Source organism: Pleurodeles waltl, chromosome 2_2 (genome assembly GCF_031143425.1).
Source record: "Pleurodeles waltl isolate 20211129_DDA chromosome 2_2, aPleWal1.hap1.20221129, whole genome shotgun sequence".
Classification (NCBI taxonomy): Eukaryota; Metazoa; Chordata; class Amphibia; order Caudata; family Salamandridae; genus Pleurodeles; species Pleurodeles waltl.
The window spans coordinates 362,707,896-362,726,327 of NC_090439.1; positions in this window are offsets into that span (position 1 = coordinate 362,707,896).

An 18,432-nucleotide genomic window follows, 5' to 3' on the forward strand; every position below is an offset into this window, starting at 1 on the left:
TACAGGAACCGGAAACGTACTCATTCCATTAATGTGCAGGCCATAGTGGACCACCATGGACTATTTACTAGCATTTTAGCCAAGTATCCTGGTAGTGTCCGTGACGCCTACATATTCAGGCACAGCAGATTCAACAAACACTTCCAGGATGGCCAATATGGCAATGGTCTCCTTGTGGGTAAGTCAACAAACCTAGTAATATACACACAAAACACCAACCCTGTAGGACACACAAGACATACACCTCTCCAAAAACACATGGCCAGGGTAATACAGATGTGCAGGTAATAATACATATCCACCATGCTGTAATACAGCGCAATCAGTGCACCAGCACAAAACACATACACCCACATGCACATAACACCACCTACAACTTGACAGGCACACCATGTGAAGGACAGGTGGAGCTATGTACCCTTTGCAAACAGAATATGTCCATAAACCACTACAGGTGCCCACAGGTTGGCTACTAAATACACTTCACTCACACACATTACACCAAACAAAGAATAGCACAGCAATGTCAATGGCATACACCATGGCCATGTAAAGAAAGTCACACATAGGCACAGCCCCCTTAAATTATGCTGTGAAAGTCTCTACCAGAACATATATCAAATGCCAGACAACTGGTGCCAATACCAACTACATCTTATCAAGCCATACCTGACTTACCTGTAGTTGCATATACATCTGCCTGATGCATTGGGTCACACACATAGGGATACAAAATTAACAGCCGTTGCATACCATGTGCCAGATTTGTGAGAAGTGGCACCACACATACTGTAGTGCCACCTCACATGCACCACTTACTGACCCACAACACCACCATGTCTGTACTGCAAACAATAAATTGCCCACCAAGGGGCAGAGTCACTGTTAGACAGTGCAGATCATGGATGCTATAGTGGGACCCTATAGGAGTATTTAGGACATTGCTAACCTTACATACATTGTGCTAAGGGACACATTTGTAAAGTAGCTGTGCCCCATCTCATAGTCTAAACTGTGCATGTGTTGACAGTAACAATGCTGGTTCATGTATTGGAAGATAGGAGAAACACTGGTAGTAATGTTGATCATCCTGAAACAATGGGATACACACCCTTATAGACCTGATGGCTGCATAAATATCAGCTGCCACTCAAGATCACTAAGGGACATATGTAAGAGCCCCTAGTGTCAATGTCATGCCCTGCACTGTGTGTACAAGTTGGCAGATGACCACTCTTTTGTGACTTGATATCACATTGTAAATAGGGCTTCTACCCATGCACCATTTTGCAGGGAATGAGTGTGCAATGTGTATTGCAGTGGGTGTGTCACTGCAAGACATATAGCATTATGACCCTGACTCAGATGTAGGTGTCACCTAAACCCTGAGGCAGTGTCAACATCAAACACCACTCCAGGGGCGGCGTTAGCAAGTTGCAATATGGAAATAGACTGTGATTTGACCTCATATGAATGTGCTTCCTATGCATGCTGCATACTGCTGCACACACAGAAAGAGCAAATTGCCCATGAAAATATTATGGGGCATATTTATACTCCGTTTGCGCCAAATTTGCGTCGTTTTTTTCGACGCAAATTCGGCGCAAAACTAACGCCATATTTATACTTTGGCGTTAGACGCGTCTAGCGCCAAAGTATGAGGAAAGAGCGTCATTTTTTTGCGGTGAACGCCTTCCTTGCGTTAATGAGATGCAAGGTAGGCGTTCCCGTCTAAAAAAATGACTGCGACGCAAATGCGTCGTATTTATACTCCCGGGCAAAAATCACGCCCGGGAGTGGGCGGGGCAAAAAAAACCCGCATTTGCGCCTTTTTTTAATGCCTGGGTCAGGGCAGGCGTTAAGGGACCTGTGGGCTCAAAAAGAGCCCAAAGCTGCCCTCCCATGCCCCCAGGGACCCCCCCTGCCACCCTTGCCCACCCCAGGAGGACACCCAAGGATGGAGGGACCCATCCCAGGGACATTCAGGTAAGTTCAGGTAAGTATACATTTTTTTTTTTTTTGGCATAGGGGGGCCTGATTTGTGCCCCCCTACATGCCACAATGCCCAATGACCATGCCCAGGGGACATAAGTCCCCTGGGCATGGCCATTGGGCAAGGGGGCATGACTCCTGTCTTTACTAAGACAGGAGTCATGTAAATGGCGTTTGGGCGTCGTTAAAAAAGGCGCAAATCGGGTGGAGGCGATTTTTTTGCCTCAACCTGACTTGCCCCATTTTTAAGACGCCCTAACGCCATTTTTCCCTACGCCGGCGCTGCCTGGTGTACGTGGTTTTTTTTCCACGCACACCAGGCAGCGCCGGTCTGCTAGCGCCGGCTAACGCCATTCAATAAATACGGCGCCCGCATGGCGCTTCAGAATGGCGTTAGCCGGCGCAAAACTTTTTGACGCTAAACTGCGTTAGCGCAGTTTAGCATCAAAAAGTATAAATACGGGCCTATATGTATAGGAAGGTCTCCCTTCCTGCACAGATTTATCAACGTCCACAGGGCTGCCATCTAAGCACCCTTGTGCAAGGTTGGCAGTGTTGGTGCACGACTGCATATTTGGCACCGGCGCAGAGGACAACAACAGGTTGCCTTGTAACATATTACACATGGTGCATTCCTGCATAGTGGAAATGATGCAGCACGGCGCTGCCAATTTTGGAGCTGTGTTGTGCACTGTCATTTACTCTTTAAAATGGGCCAAAGTGTTGCACTTCATCTGTACTTCCACATGTCAAAATTGCTGGATGTCCAGGCTTTGTAGGGCTATCATGTAGTCACTACATCTGACCCCATTTTATGCAAGGATGTGTCATGTCCCCTCTAATAGTAGCACACTGATACAAGGATGCACTACACAACACATGCCATATACATACTGAGCATCAGTTAGGAATCCAAATTATATGTCCCAGGTCCTTGAGCCAGTACACAAGACTGTCATGTCCAACAGCACAGTGCTATTAAAACTTAGTGCAAGGCCAGGAACTCATACCATACCACAAACATGTCCGAGTCACAACCAACTCCAACTAACAACTGCCATTCTACATACTAAACATATTGCAAGCTTTAACAACAACTTCCATCTTTTGCCTTTGCAGCAGGTCAGGGTTACGGCATACAGCCATGGGTGATGACCCCATTTTCAAACCCTAACACAGCAGAATGTGCCTAAAATGAGGGACACCGTCAGACATGCAATTTGGTGAAAAGGACAATTGGCATCCTCAAATCCAGATTCAGGTGCCTGGACCCGACAGGAGGCAACCTTCTTTATGCCCCACCCATTGTGTATAAAATAATCCTCACAGGTGCCATCCTGCACAACGCATGTGTGAAAATGAACGTGCCATTGTCTGGCCAGGTTGCTGACCTGCCTGAGGAGGAGGATGGTGCTGACGATATGGAGGTGGAACAGCACAACACACTGCTGGGGTACGCAGGAGAAAACATATTGTTGACAACTTTTATACATAATAACCACAGAAAATACCATGTAAAATTTGTAAATAAACAGTTCACAGTCTTCCATCAATCCTGCTATGGTCTATTCAATTTCCACTACATATACCATAGGAATATCACTCTAACCTCAGGGAGCATGTAACAAACACTAAACAGACAAGTATTGTAGCAACATCATATGTGATGTTTTAGATCATACTGCCACCATCACACACATCACTTACAGCCTTATCACTTGTATGTGACAACTGAAGGACACAATCCATGGACCTCATAATATTTTGTACATTCGCGTTGCCAACTTGCTAATCAATAGCCCATCACACCCAACTACATCATGTTCTAATAGGATGTATGCAAGGGGCTCCCACATGAGGTAGGGGATGTCAAAAAATTTCAGTTAAGTAATGTTGGAACTGAACACTGTCACAACTCTGTGATAGTTGCAATGGCTGCATGGAACATGTGTGAAGGGGGGGGACTTCATCAGTAACTATGGTTATCATGATTTGCCCAGGGTTAGTAACCAATGGAAGAAGTCGAGCCTGCACAGTCTATCCATGGTAAACTGTCCTGCGACTGCCATGGGGCACAACCTTGACACAGGGTCAACATGACCTCTCTCATTGCACAGACACATCTGTGGAATGCACATTGGTATGGATGAGATTTTATGCAGTTAGGACTGCAGTTCCACAATACAAAAACAACAACTATTGGTAAATGCAATGAGTTAAATAAAAAATATGTGATCAAAGCATATTCTGGCTGGAATGTAGGCAGAGTGTGTCACACACACTATGTTACTAAGATGTACACATGTCAGACAAATATGCTGTCTTCACACGTTTCCAGAAAATCTATATCTAAATATGGAGACAGATGTGTGGTTGTATTTCCTAGGTAGAGACAGTTTGCTCATCATCAACAATGCCTGACCTGTGTATACAGCTTTAAATAGTATGCTCTGTATGACAACATCACACATCACATACCAAAACACAATACACAATCACAATACAAAACTATTGCATGGTATTAAATGTTAAAATATACCCCATACATGTTATGGACTCCCAAAGACCAATCTGGAGTATGTGCTCTACTATGTGTTGCAATGTCCAAGACGATCAGATAGCCAACATCACACTGAGTCGGAGTACACATAGCGTTGTAGGTTGTTCCAAGAGATAAAGACAGACCTGAGATGATTTCTAACCGTCACATCATACAGTCCTGGTTAGAGTCAGCTACGTTGTGGGATGCTGGAAGAATTGCATGACCATGTTCCATGGACAATGTGGATGGACAGCTCAGAGATACCCACTAATAGTTCCAAATAGTACACACCATCTCACCTGGAGACTACACATGTGCTGTGCCAAAAGTCATGATATGTGTGCGTGGCAGTCATTACATCTCACAAATACCACCAATGGTACAGGAACTAACAAGTTGCCAGTAGGAGGAGGAGGCAAGATCCCAACATCACCCAAGTCATATGTTGGATTCTGTCCCCACATCACCACACAATATAGTTGTAGAAGATGTATACTAAGCAGTAGCTGCCAAGGCCCATATTTATACTTTTTGACGCAAAACTGCGCCAACGCAGTTTTGCGTCAAAAAAACTTAGTGCCGGCTAACGCCATTCTGAAGCGCCATGCGGGCGCCGTATTTATTGAATGACGTTAGCCGGCGTTAGCCGCCGGCACTGTCTGGTGTGCGTTAAAAAAAACGACGTACACCAGGCAGCGCCGGCGTAGGGGGAAAATGGCGTATGGGCGTCCACAAATGGTGCAAGTCAGGCTGAGGCAAAAAAATCGCCACAACCCGATTTGCGCCATTTTTTTACGACGCCCATCCCCCATTGAAATGACTCCTGTCTTAGCAAAGACAGGAGTCATGCCCCCTTGCCCAATGGCCATGCCCAGGGGACTTCTGTCCCCTGGGCATGGTCATTGGGCATAGTGGCAAGTAGGGGGGCAAAAATCAGGCCCCCTATGCCACAAAAAAAAAAAAAAAATACCTACCTGGACTTACCTTAATGTCCCTGGGGTGGGTCCCTCCAGCCTTGGGTGTCCTCCTGGGGTGGGCAAGGGTGGCAGGGGGGGTCCCTGGGGGCAGGGGAGGGCACCTCTGTGCTCATTCTGAGCCCACAGGTCCCTTAACGCCTGCCCTGACCCAGGCGCTAAAATCCGGTGCTAATGCGGGTTTTTTAGACCCGCCCACTCCCGGGCGTCATTTTTGCCCGGGAGTATAAATCCGACGCAATAGCATCGGAGTCATTTTTTAAGACGGGAACGCCTACCTTGCATATCATTAACGCAAGGAAGGTGTTCACGCAAAAAAATTACGCTAACTCCATGGACTTTGGCGCTAGACGCATCTAATGCCAAAGTATAAATATGGAGTTAGTTTTGCGTCGAAAAAAACGACGCAAATTCGGCGCAAACGGAGTATAAATATGCCCCCCAAATATCTGTGATTGATGGGGGGGATAATACATGACTTCACAGTAATGCCAGAAAATAATAGGGAAATAAACAGGGATACTCCAAAACAGACAAGTCAACACATCAATGATTGCAGGTCTATTCTTCATATATGTATATTGAGTCTGGCTAGGTACATACATGACCCAGATATCTTTGGCACTACCATAACATGACAATTGGCCTACACCTGGCACCATGACATGAGCATCCTACATACAATACCACCTGTACCATGCCATTAGTTGATCCTTGAGACAACTACACTCATACAACCCCTACACATGCCACAAATAAAAATAGTTGATGAGTCCCATAAATGTGAGATGCCTACATGTGGAAGCATCCGAGCACTGTACCTGAGAGGGAAAGGCCTGACATCAAGTGCTGCATAGCAAATCAGCACATCCTGGTCCATATGAACACATTTGTGCATGTTTAGAATCACTGGGGAGTCATCATAGGCTGCTGAGTTCCAATCATTAATAGCCATGATCCCAGCTTTGTTAATCCACAAACCACTGTCCTGACTACATCAATATATAACATAATCAGGTGCCTGGTGTAGCTGCACAGGGGCAAGAACAAAGTGGAGCACCAGGGACTTGCAGCCTCCCAAACAAATATGTGTTTCTGTTGCCATTCATACCAACACAGTGATGATGGAGAGTATGCCACACTGCAACAGTGGTACCCCGTGGTACAGCAGAGTATGTGACAGTAATGACAAACATGAACGAGACAAATCTGAGAGTCCATTTGGAGGCTAGCACACATATATATCAATGCACACTTTCACCCATAATGGCCCTGGCATTGTAACGTGTCAGGATTCAGGACAGTAAACAACCTAGCAGTACTATGATGGCATAGTTAGCAAAACACCTGTGATATCCATATATGATCTCCACATGTGTACCCACATACATATTGAATAGGTGCCAGTGATATGACTGCATATGCAATAGTCAAATTCCATTATCTTCCCATGCTGTAAGATTGTAATCTCACCTTGAACATCCCCTTCAGACACCAATCTCATAATGTGTTACCACAATGCCCTGACACTTGTTTCTACATACACAGGGTGTATTACATATATTACAAACACTGGTGTACATGACATCACCAGGAACTGAGATGCATGGGTAACCACATGACACACGTGTACCTGAGCAACAAAACAAACCACAGAGTTACCACACAATGCCATGTAACTCATCAGTGGAAATGTGGTGTTAAAGCAGGTCAAGTACACTGCATATTCTGAGTACAAATTGTAATGTTTGGCACAGGGCAGAGCATGTGTTGGAGTAGCCATCTCGTAGCATCAGTCATGGGTATGTCTAAACACTATTGCCACAGAGTTTACTATGTGGTACACTGACACATGTGATTTTGTGTGAATTTTGTCCTAGAAGTTGTAGTTTTGTGTAGTTTTCATACAGTTTTGTAATTGTACTGTGGGGTGTCTGTCCGGGGTTGTTAATTAGTTGGGATATTTGGATTAAGTTAGTGGGGTCAAGTTTTGTTTTATTTTGCACCATCATTTATTTGGGTGAACTCATTACATCTGTCGACATGTCTGGCAAGGAGATGATGAGCAGCATGTCTGCGGATGAGCTTGGAGGATTAATTTGGCGAGTGCTCACTACCTGCCAATGATGCTGCAAATGAGTGGCCGGGTGATCCTCAGCTATCAGACAGAGGCCAGGCGGCGCAGTGGGGCAAGGTGCTCCACCACTAGAAGCGTGTCTACCACACAGGCTGGAATGGCCACCAGCTGAAGCATCGCTGGGCAGATCTGGTGGCGAGGAAGCAGGATCTGCTAGATCACTTGGGGATCGAGATTGGTGGAACTCTTGGTAAGTCTCCCATTGGCATACTATTGACTGTGTACTGCTTCTGAATGACAGAGGCAGATGAGATGGAGTGCTGCATGCAATGCTTGTGAACAGTTTGTATGCAACAGGTACAGATTGTATATGTGTCAGTTCAGGCCTGGAGTTCACATGTCTAACAATGATACTAATGCAGGTCAAAGGCATACATTTCAGAGCCCAGAGCATCACCTGCACACCGGCATTGTGTCATGTATGAAATGCTAAGTCACTGCCACCCTACCATTTTTCCCATGATTGTGTCAACAAAGTGGCACAATGCATGCATAGCACAACCTTAACAACATTTCACACACAGGAGGCCTGCCCCAGCCGTTATGTGTGCAAAGGGGTTATACCTGCCTTAAGGGGGCAATACGTATGGTGCATTTGATTCCATTAGGCAACTTTGCCACATCAGTCATGAAATAATCAATACATGATCATTGCAGACATTCCTAAGAGCCGCACTTCAATTATAAAGCACCTCAGGGTGCCTTGTAGGACTAGCTTAAGTACTTGAGTTGTAAGTTTTGCAAAGCGCCAGGGTCGTGTCATGTATTTACTACACAACTCCCCCTTACACCATGTTGCGCCGTTTTGCATAGATGGCCCACACATGGTGTTGTCAGGGGTGTGCTCAGAAGCACACTTCATGTGGGGCAACACTAGGGGCCGGATTCATGAGAGGTTAGCACCACCCCTGCATCAATACATGACACATTAGCAGCACAAAATTAACATCTAATACATGATTTGTAATTTAGCATTGCTTTTGCGTCGGAAAATTAAGCAAAGGTGGCGCTCACTTTTCATTACTCAAGTCCCAGGTGCTGCACCACTGTTGTCCTATTGGCCCCTTTGTATCATTAGGCAAGGCCATGTAACGGAGATTGAACATGAATTGGGAAGCAAATACTGGCAGTTCCATGTTCCAGTACATGTTCTGTCACAGACAGTCTCTACCACCACCATACCACACACATGTGCAGAGTCTGTCCTACTGGCCAGCAACTCCTCACTGACAGTATGAGGCTGCACTGCATCAGATCCATCTCTGCCACATTACTCACTAAACTGCAACACCAGATGCATCCTCTGACCACAGAGCAAGTGAGTCTGTGTTGAACGCTATTTCTATGCCCATGTACTTCTCCCTCACTAGATTGACAATAGTGTACAATGGCAACAATGGCAGACCACCTACTATTTGCAATACATACATGTCACAATGCAGTCAGTGTGTAGGTAGGTAAACCAACTGCACATGAGTCCACAGCCATAGCAATTCCTTAAGAGTGGCTGCCTTGTGATTGCACACACATTTAACTCTGTTCATTGCAGGGTGTGTAATGCAAATCCCCAACACCTTGCAATACCCACACAAACCCAGGGTACTAGCGTGTCTGTGAGCTATGATGATGACATAGTTGTTTCTTACATCTGTTGCAGGTTGAAATGCCATGGGTGTGACAAAGTGTTCTGCCACTGATACAACCATAGCATGGCCATCAGATGGAAAATACATGATCAAACAGTCCCATTTGGCAATGGAGGTGTTGTACCCACAGACAGATACATGACAATACCACATATAAATGTTGCAGGGTGTAGCACCACAGGAGTCTCTGGCCCAGTGCTAGTGTTCAGAAATGTGGCTCCACCTCACCTGAGTGTATGTGTGATCGTAGTGGTGTGTCTGTTGCACTGACTTCCACTAGGATGATTAGCTCACTCCTAACTAGTTCACACTGAAATTTGTGGTCTACTTACAGTGACTATGATTTGACACTAAGCATGGTTTATCGTTCTACAGGTGGACCAACACCCTACACAATTAGTGATGTGCTGCATTTTGAAGACTGAGATGCATCCAGTAAGAGAATGTGTGTCCTGTGAAGTAAGAAAGGGTTTGGTGTGAGTGAGTCATGTGTGTCTGATACCATGCCAGATGTGATAAATTGTCTAATGATCAGATATCATTGAGGCTGGATGGTGATATCATGGCCCATTTTAAAGAGCCCCAAGCACCACCAGAGGGTCACGTCTTGTGAGGCTCGTGGTGCGCAATGGCAGCATCGTGTACCCAAGGTGGTGACAAGCCATATGTAGGGCCATATGTAACTAAGAATGAGTGCAAATCTGTGAGAAAATTGGCAGTGGGGCAATCCGTCATTTTCACAACACATGGACGCGCTGTATTTAATCGCATACTGTGCACCCCTGTGTTGTCCACTGTGTTGTTGCTAAATCTGCAGCCAAGCCCCAACACAGCTACCCTTGTGCCATGGTACATTTATGGCTGCGTTGAGTGGGGGGGTTAGTTGTTGTGCAGGAGGGACACCCTCCTGCACAAAATATTATCTCCATATGTGATTTGCTCTTACTGTGCGTGTTGCAGAGTGCAGCACTCATAGAAAGAGCAAAAAACAATGGGCTATGCCAACTTTTCTCCTCATTGCACCCTGCTAACACCATCACTGGCAAAGGGTTAGCCAAATTTGCTCTGACTGAGGTGCAAGTAGACTTCAATATCTGGGGCAGCATGTTAAGCTGCAATGGGTGTTGCTGTGGCACAACAACAGTAACACCCATTGCATTTAAACGCTGTCCCATTTTAACAGATTTGCTCACATCACAGTCAGTGCCAAATTCAGCACACACCCCAAGGGGGGGGGGGGCCTTAGCAAAGCGCAATAAGGATGAATGTATCCTCCAATTGGGATCTTTCAATGGCTGATGCATTCTGCAGCACACATCTGTTGTATATCCTCTTTCTCAGTTACTGTATTGTGTTGGAAGATGTCCTTTCTGGCACATAATCAAACTCCTCCTCAACGCAGCCGACTATGCACCATGGGGCAAGGATCCCTGGATTGACGTTTGTATGCAATATGTTCCCAGGCATAGGTGACAACACAGGGGTGTACTATAATGTTTCTAAATTGGTGCATCCCTGTATTGTAAGGCAGGTGGAGGACTGGGCTGGTAATTGACCCTCAGCATGGCACTCCGTCTATTGCACTCCATGTAAATTTTACTTTTGTGGAATGTCATTGGCTTACATGCAGATCAAGGCCCAACGTGTGCTGGCATGGAACTTTGTGTGAAAGGATTAGTTATGGCAGATCCTGTATTGATGGGTGTCTACACCTCTACACGTGAATGTAGATGTGATTGACCTATGGCTACCAGCTTCCTAGTTGGCAGCCTCTCCTAAAATATGGTTCACTCCTTGACTCCATGTATGGGTGGTCAGGCCTTGGTGGATGACTAGGACTGTTGACTTGATGAATAGCATGGCCATCCCCTCTTAGGCTCAGGGGAAGAGGAATACCAAATTTGTAGGTAGATGTGATGTTCACAGTGTAGGTGACAGTCATGTTGATCAGGCCTGCATGTATACCTATCAGCTCTGACCTCTTATGGTTGCCAACAGCATCCCCTCTACCCAATGACATGTCCAAGTTACTGGTGATGTATAGTTGGAAATTGACACAAATGAGGAGGACATTTGTGCCTGATTAATGAAAAGTTAGCACTGCATTTGCATATGTTTATTTTGTAAGTTTGCATCGCTTTAGCTTAAAAAATACGATGCAAAGGTAGCACTGACGTAACATTTATAAGGGCCTTTGTCTTTTCTGGAATGTGAATTGGAGTGCATGTGTAATTAGATATAGCAGTGTGAGCTAGTAATCTGTACAGACTCAACCCAATTCTGACACTGATGGTTGATTGTCTTCATATTACAGCTGCCAACATGACAAATGAGGAGAAGCATGAGTTACAGAAGACTGCAGTATGGTACCGCCACATCCTGGTAGTGGAGTCTGGGTACAGACGTATGGGTCATTCCTTCTGGCATAGAAGGCTACAGGGCAATGGCAGGCATTCCCACATGAGGCCCACACGGTGCCTAAAAAGGCTCAGCAAGTTTCAGGCTCCTCAGCAGTGCAGGGGAGCACAGCTAGCACCACCCTAACGACATAGGCTGCAGCAGTCACCACACCAGCGCAACAGCCCACACCACCTGCTGCCATTGCAACACAGTTGGTGCAAGATCTGCAGAGGGACGTGTCCCTCGTTCTTACACGTTTGGACAGATTGGAGGAGGAAGTTGCAGGCAACAAGAAGTTATTAAAAAACATCAAAAAGACTCTAAAAAAGGCCAAACTATGACTGCTATGTGATTTGCCACATCTCAGTTCAGTCCCCTTCCTTATGATGTTATTAGATATTTTATTGTGGGTTTTAGAAGGTTAGTGTTAGGATAGTGTAGGTTGATAGATTAATTAGGATACTTGTAGTTGGGGTGGCTTTTTTCTTCTTATGTGTTTATTTCTGGGTGGTTGGGTGGGTGGTCATGTTGGGGTATCTATGTGTTCTATTTAAAAAATAATGAAACAAAAATAATTAAAAAAAGTTACAAAAAATATATAATGATAATTAGTTAGTATATGTGTAGTATTAGTATTTGTTGTCCTGCATGTGTCTTGTAACTGAAGGAGGAGGGTATAAGGGGGCAATTTTTAGAGTGTGGTTTTCAATGTGTATGTTAAGTTTAGCATAGAGGAGATAGCTTTAGTTATTGGATAAGTATAGCAGGTAAAGGTTAGTTTAGGATAGGGTAGGTTTTAGTGTTTTTTTAGGTTACTGGAATTAATAATAAACATTTTTGCATTCTCCCCTACAATTTGTGTAATATGCTTGAGTCTCAGGGTCTTTCCATGAGTGCACATGGCAAATTGGGGGTTGGCCTAGGGATTCCGTCCTGCCTTCAAATACCTCTCTAAACATGTGCATCACCTATTGACAACTGAGCTGTCACATTGGCAGCAACATCACATCTACTAGTCCATTCATCTGCCATCCAGTGTACCCACCACTCATCATCACTCTGTTTACTTGTATTGAACAGGTAGGTCTGGTACTTCAGCTGTCAGCATTGGGGTCCTGTGTAGGAATGTTGTGAACTGTGGCACATCTGACAACAGCCTAATTTGGAACTCTATTCTGCAAAACTAATGGTGGACACCACTAATGAGGTTAGCTACCTCTGTATCACACCAATTAGTTATTTTGGTACTCCAATCTGATGATATTGCCCCAGACTTGCTTTACAGCCATACCTGCTGTATATAGTGAGGGACGCATACATGTGTTCTTCATTTGTGACATACTCAGTGAATTGCTTTCGCGGTCACAAAGCAATTCTGCATCGTGGTGCGAGTCGCAAATAGGAAGGGAACACCCCTTCCTATTTGCGAGTCGCATTCCCATTTTGCGAGTCGGTACTGACTCGCAAAATGGGAATATGCATTTTGATGCCCGTTTTGCATGGCGCAAACTGCGAAAATCACAGTTTGTGCCATGCAAAACGGTTTGTACATCTTGCCCCTTGTGTTTAGCTTTGTGCCTCCACAGTCCTGCACTCTTGTACAGGTATTCTGTGACCAATTACATGAATTCACACATTACAATCATTTAGCTAAGTTGATGGATCACAGTACATGTAGACATGCTGACTGCGTACAAGGTGTTTATTTATAAGTGGAAGTGTTGTAGTGCTATATTTACAATGTCCAGGTCAGTGACCCCATTTGTGAAATCCATACATTTCTGACACGGAACACATCCAGGGTTTAGGAACATGTCATGGGACATGCATGAGAGTAGTATTGATAAGTGCGGAGGAACAATAATTGTAAATTAATAAGTGAGAGACAATGACAGTCCATAGCAGAGAGGTCAACAGTATGTGAGTGGAGAGTGCACATATCCAACTGTGCTAACACTGACATGATTCAAGCACAGAACAAAGGAGAACACTGCCCATGTGGCTTAGGCTGGTGGTACCGGGATCTCTTACAGGTTAAAGTGATCTGTTCCACATCTTCATTCTCAGATGTGTCTGGTGTCTCCTGTGCCATTGATGGTGGTGGCGGGGAGGTAAAGGGGGGCATACACACTTCAGTGGTTGAAGATGTGGAATACCAATTCCCAGCAGCTGCCATTTGTGGAACAATATATGGCATCACTGTAGCAAGGAGGAGGTGCTGATTTTTCAGGATAGCAGCAACATCCCGGTGGTGGGCAGCCATGTCTGCCCTGAGGGAGGCCACTTCGCGCTGTATGGAGTCCAGCTTGTTCTTAATCACGCTGCTGCCAGTTTGGGTGGGCAGTTGTTGTGACCTCACACTCATGGCAGCAGCTATGTCCCTCAGACACTGCTGGACTCTATGCAGAGGAGTGTGTGCCTCATTTGGCAGCTGTAGGTTCATTAGCTGTCACGTTGTAAGTGCGCATTCCCTCTAGGCTGGCTGCCACAGTCTCCATCCCCACCTGCACCTGGGTGGCCAGCTTAAACTTGACTCCAACTACAGTCCTCTGGAAGCTTGTCCCTGGATCCTCAGAGTCCTCAGCTGTGTCAGTGCTGGCAGGTGGTTGTCCTCCTTTCAACTGGAGGTGGTGTCTGGAGGGATACCAGGACATCTTGGAGGGTCTCTAGGTTGATGGTTGTCAGCTGTTCATCAAGGTCATCGGGGAACTCCAGGACAGGCAGATCAGCAGGAGAGCCATCATCCTCTGCAATGAGATAGTGTAAAATCAGTCTTTCTATGTTGTGGCAGTTGACATGACATGTCCCTGATTTGCTATTGGAGGCTCAGTGACAACTTACAGCCCAAATTGTGTTCCTGTACATCATGGGTGCAATTTATCAGCCCTTTGCTCCACATGAGTGTCACATAAAGGGAAGCTCAGGTGGTGCAATAGGCTGCGTCATATTTACTAGGTGTGATGTATTTTCTTTTGGTGGCTTGACACCATCTTGCTATTGTGGACCCTTCCTATGCACCCATTTGCATGATAGGGCCTTGCAATGGGTGTTGCAGTGGTCAAGCCACAGCAACACACATTGCAATATGCCCCTGTCCCAGTTTTAAATTTTTTACATACACCTGGTCGGCACCAAAACCTTAAACTACCCTAGGGATGGAATTACTAAGGCGCTATGTTGTTGTTCCTTTGATTTTTCCTCATGTTGATTTCGGTGTATTTGTGCTGCATTGCACAGCTCACATGGATATGGCAGATTGCTATTTCAATTTCTGGTTGTGCTGCAAGGTACTCCTTCCAACACAACTATGATCTCCCCTTCAGTGCTGCCATCCTTGCACTATGGTGCAAGGGATGCAGCATTGTGACAGTGCAGCTAATTTAACACAGACACAGGGGTGGACCCACGGATGGCCAGCATGGGTATCATTTGTTGATGTGTACATAATTTTCTACATGACAGTGCCTGATGCCACAAAATAATGTACTAAGCCAGTTGACTGATATTGAACTTAGATCAGGGCCTCAAGCTAGTATGATGTAGATTTTGCAGCTAGTTGTACTGGTGCATACATGGACCCTCATTACAAGTCTGGCAGTCCTATGACCACCAGACTGCTGTTATCAATATGACCACCGCCAACAGTGCAGGTGGAAGTGGCACATATTGTCCAGGGGGAATGGGCCTATAGCCTGGCACTGGCAGGTTGCCGGCAGCTTACGGACTGGCAATGCCACCTGTCTTGTGACACCAGACCAGTATTATGATCAGCACTACCCTCAAGGTATGTTCCCGCTTTTCTGACAGCCTTTGCATGGCAGTGAAGCCCCCATGCAAAGGCTGGTGGTAATGTGGTGTGCTCCTGGGGGCCCCTCCACAGCCCATGCACCTGGTATGGGCAGTGCAGGGGGCCCCATGACAATGCCCTTTGCGCTTTCCACTGCCTGATTTGCAGTGCTAAGACAGTGTGTCCTATCACACCCAATGCACCCCAAGATTGGCACTGACTCTATTTGATCCATCAACAATGTTGTTGTAACTGCCCCACAGAGCTGACATGAGCAGACAGCATTTCACTCGCCATCCCAGCGTGTAACTCATATTGCCAACCACAAAGAGCACACTGCACTAACATTCTTACCAACGCCAGACTTGCCCATGCACCATCCCCCACCCATCAATGTGAAATTGTACACCATGATGTTCACAGACATACACCATATGTTGTGTTTGTGTGGTTATTTTCCCATTCCCATGTGTCTCACATGGTTGTGTCAGAGTAGTTGTGGGCTCAGCCTATATATGTTGTGACCTACAGATTGCAATCTGTAGTGCATATTTTCTCTAGTGGCAGAGTTCTGATCAGCGTCAATATGTGTGGCTCCACACTACACCAGTTTAGTTATATTGGGCAGTGCCATGTTTCCTGTGATACAGGACCATCATGCAATTCCCCCAGCAGCTGCCCAGATTACCTTTCCCTGCACCCAGAGAGACATCCTTACTGCATGATGGAGAAGGGGCTACCTTATGAGGATGTGTTTTTTATGTGAGGGGTGGTGGTGCTTCCGGCACATGTCTGTGTAATGTTGGCAAGGTTGCATTTTATTGTGTGCTGTAAGATGCAGCACACTTGTGTTTTGGCAATGGTAAAAGGCAGTTGCGAGGGACACCACCATGACATAACCCCAGGAATGGTATTGACTGACTTCCTAGTCTCTGATGTCTTGGTCGTGTTGTTAGGGTTTGTTTGACTATATGTAAGGAATGTTGCAATGAGAAAACCACAAGCACAGTAATTAGACATGCCTTCCATCCTATGTGCTGCATATGTACATGTTGGTATGTAGCCCTAGTGATTAACATATGTCCAGGTTGTGTACGTGTTGTGGTCCATGGCACAACCAAGGTGTGTGTACATGTGTTGCTTATGTTTGTATGGTACAACTTGATTAATGCTCAATGTAACCCTCTGCGCTCCTTTCACATGCATTGAATGTGTCCTATGTGCCTCCCCCTTCTTGCATTTGACAATTGTGCATACATTTCCCCCATGCAACTTACCCTGCATTTGTGGTGGTTCCTGGCAGTCTGCACTGTACTGTCCTGCGATTCCAGTGACCTGGTCCTCTGGGATGACTGCTGCAACCATCTCTTCCATCTTGTTCAGGTCCTCTTGTGGTGCTGGTCTTCCATCCCCAGTTTGTAGTGCTTCCTTCCTGTTCCTTGCCATTTTTTCCTTTGTCCTTCACTTACATTTATGCCAGTGTTTCTTGCACTCGTTTATAGTTCTCCCCACCTCTGCCACACTGTTAATCTTGTCAACTATCTGCTGCCATATTACCTCTCTCCTGCCAATTGGCAATTTGGCGGTGACAAATAGTTGTTGTTGGTGCTCCATCACCTCTCTCACGAGGATTTCATGCTCCTCTGCACTGAAATGACACTTGTGCTTTTTCTTCTCCCTCCCGTGGGACTTGTGTGTGTCCTTCTGGCTGGTTCCTGGTTGTATTGGAGGACCCTTGGGTCTCTCGTGGCCTCCTGGTTCCATTTTGCCTCTCTTTTGCAAAATGTCCTGCATTAGCGTCTGAGGTTGACGCTAATGCGGGGTTAAAATGGTGCATATCAGTTTGCAACATATTTATGTGCCATAAAAAATGTAAGAGTCAATTTTGCAGCTCTAACATCAGTTTGCCTTACGACAGGGCGCAAGGGTTAACATAAACATTTTGACTCTAACCTGTTTTAGCACCATCCTCCATCATAGTATAAATATGACACCCAGGTAGCGCTAAAACATGGCACTAGCCAATGCTCAACTTTTTGATGCAAAACTACGGTTACACATTTTTGCATCAAAAAGTTTAAATATGGGCCCTGGACTCTATTTCATGTGTTTCTAAGACCCAGACTTACCCAAGCAATTCCTCTTGACTTTGAGAGCAAACTCGATGAACTCAACCAGTCCACGCACTCATAAGATCCAATTTCCATGTGGGAAAGCATTTTAAAGCTGAGGCTGTACAATTTCTTGGTAAGACTCTTTTCTCCAGAAATCTCCTCCCACATTTCCTTCATCTCTCTCTTCTCTGATTTTGTAACATATGAAGTCACGTAACATGCAACAGCAAAGGAGTTATTTGCCGCTAATTGTATATCCATATGCGCATTCCCCATTTTTAGAACCAGTGGGTGGTAGTCATTTACATACTTAGATGCTTCTCGTCTTCTCAGGTTGTATATGTTTTTGGGAGATTTTCATGTCAGTATATGTCTGACAGCAGATAAAAAGCTATTCAGTCGTCCTTGTGAAATGACATGTTGAAGGAATCCAAAGCAACATTTTGTGTAAAATTTGCTTTTGCATATGTATTTTGAATGAAAGTACTTGCCACATCTATGAGTTTGAAACCACAGAACTTGTTGTCTGAGGCCTCTCTCAACACTGTCTGTTGGAATGGCAAATGTTACATGCTGTTCTAAGAAAGAAATTACATACTAATCACTGTCTGTTCCAAATTTTGGCGCATCCTTTATCCATAAGAACATGTGAATATGAGGAGCACCTCTTCCTTGATACTCTTTACACCAAAAGAAAACAGTTACTTCACAAAAAGGAGCATTAGTTTTGTTGCAGATGAAAGACATCATGGCTTGAAATCGATGTTTAAAATATCTGCAAACATTAGCAGGATCTAAGGAACAAAGTTCTTCAGCTGTCTTAAGATTTTATGTCTTTAA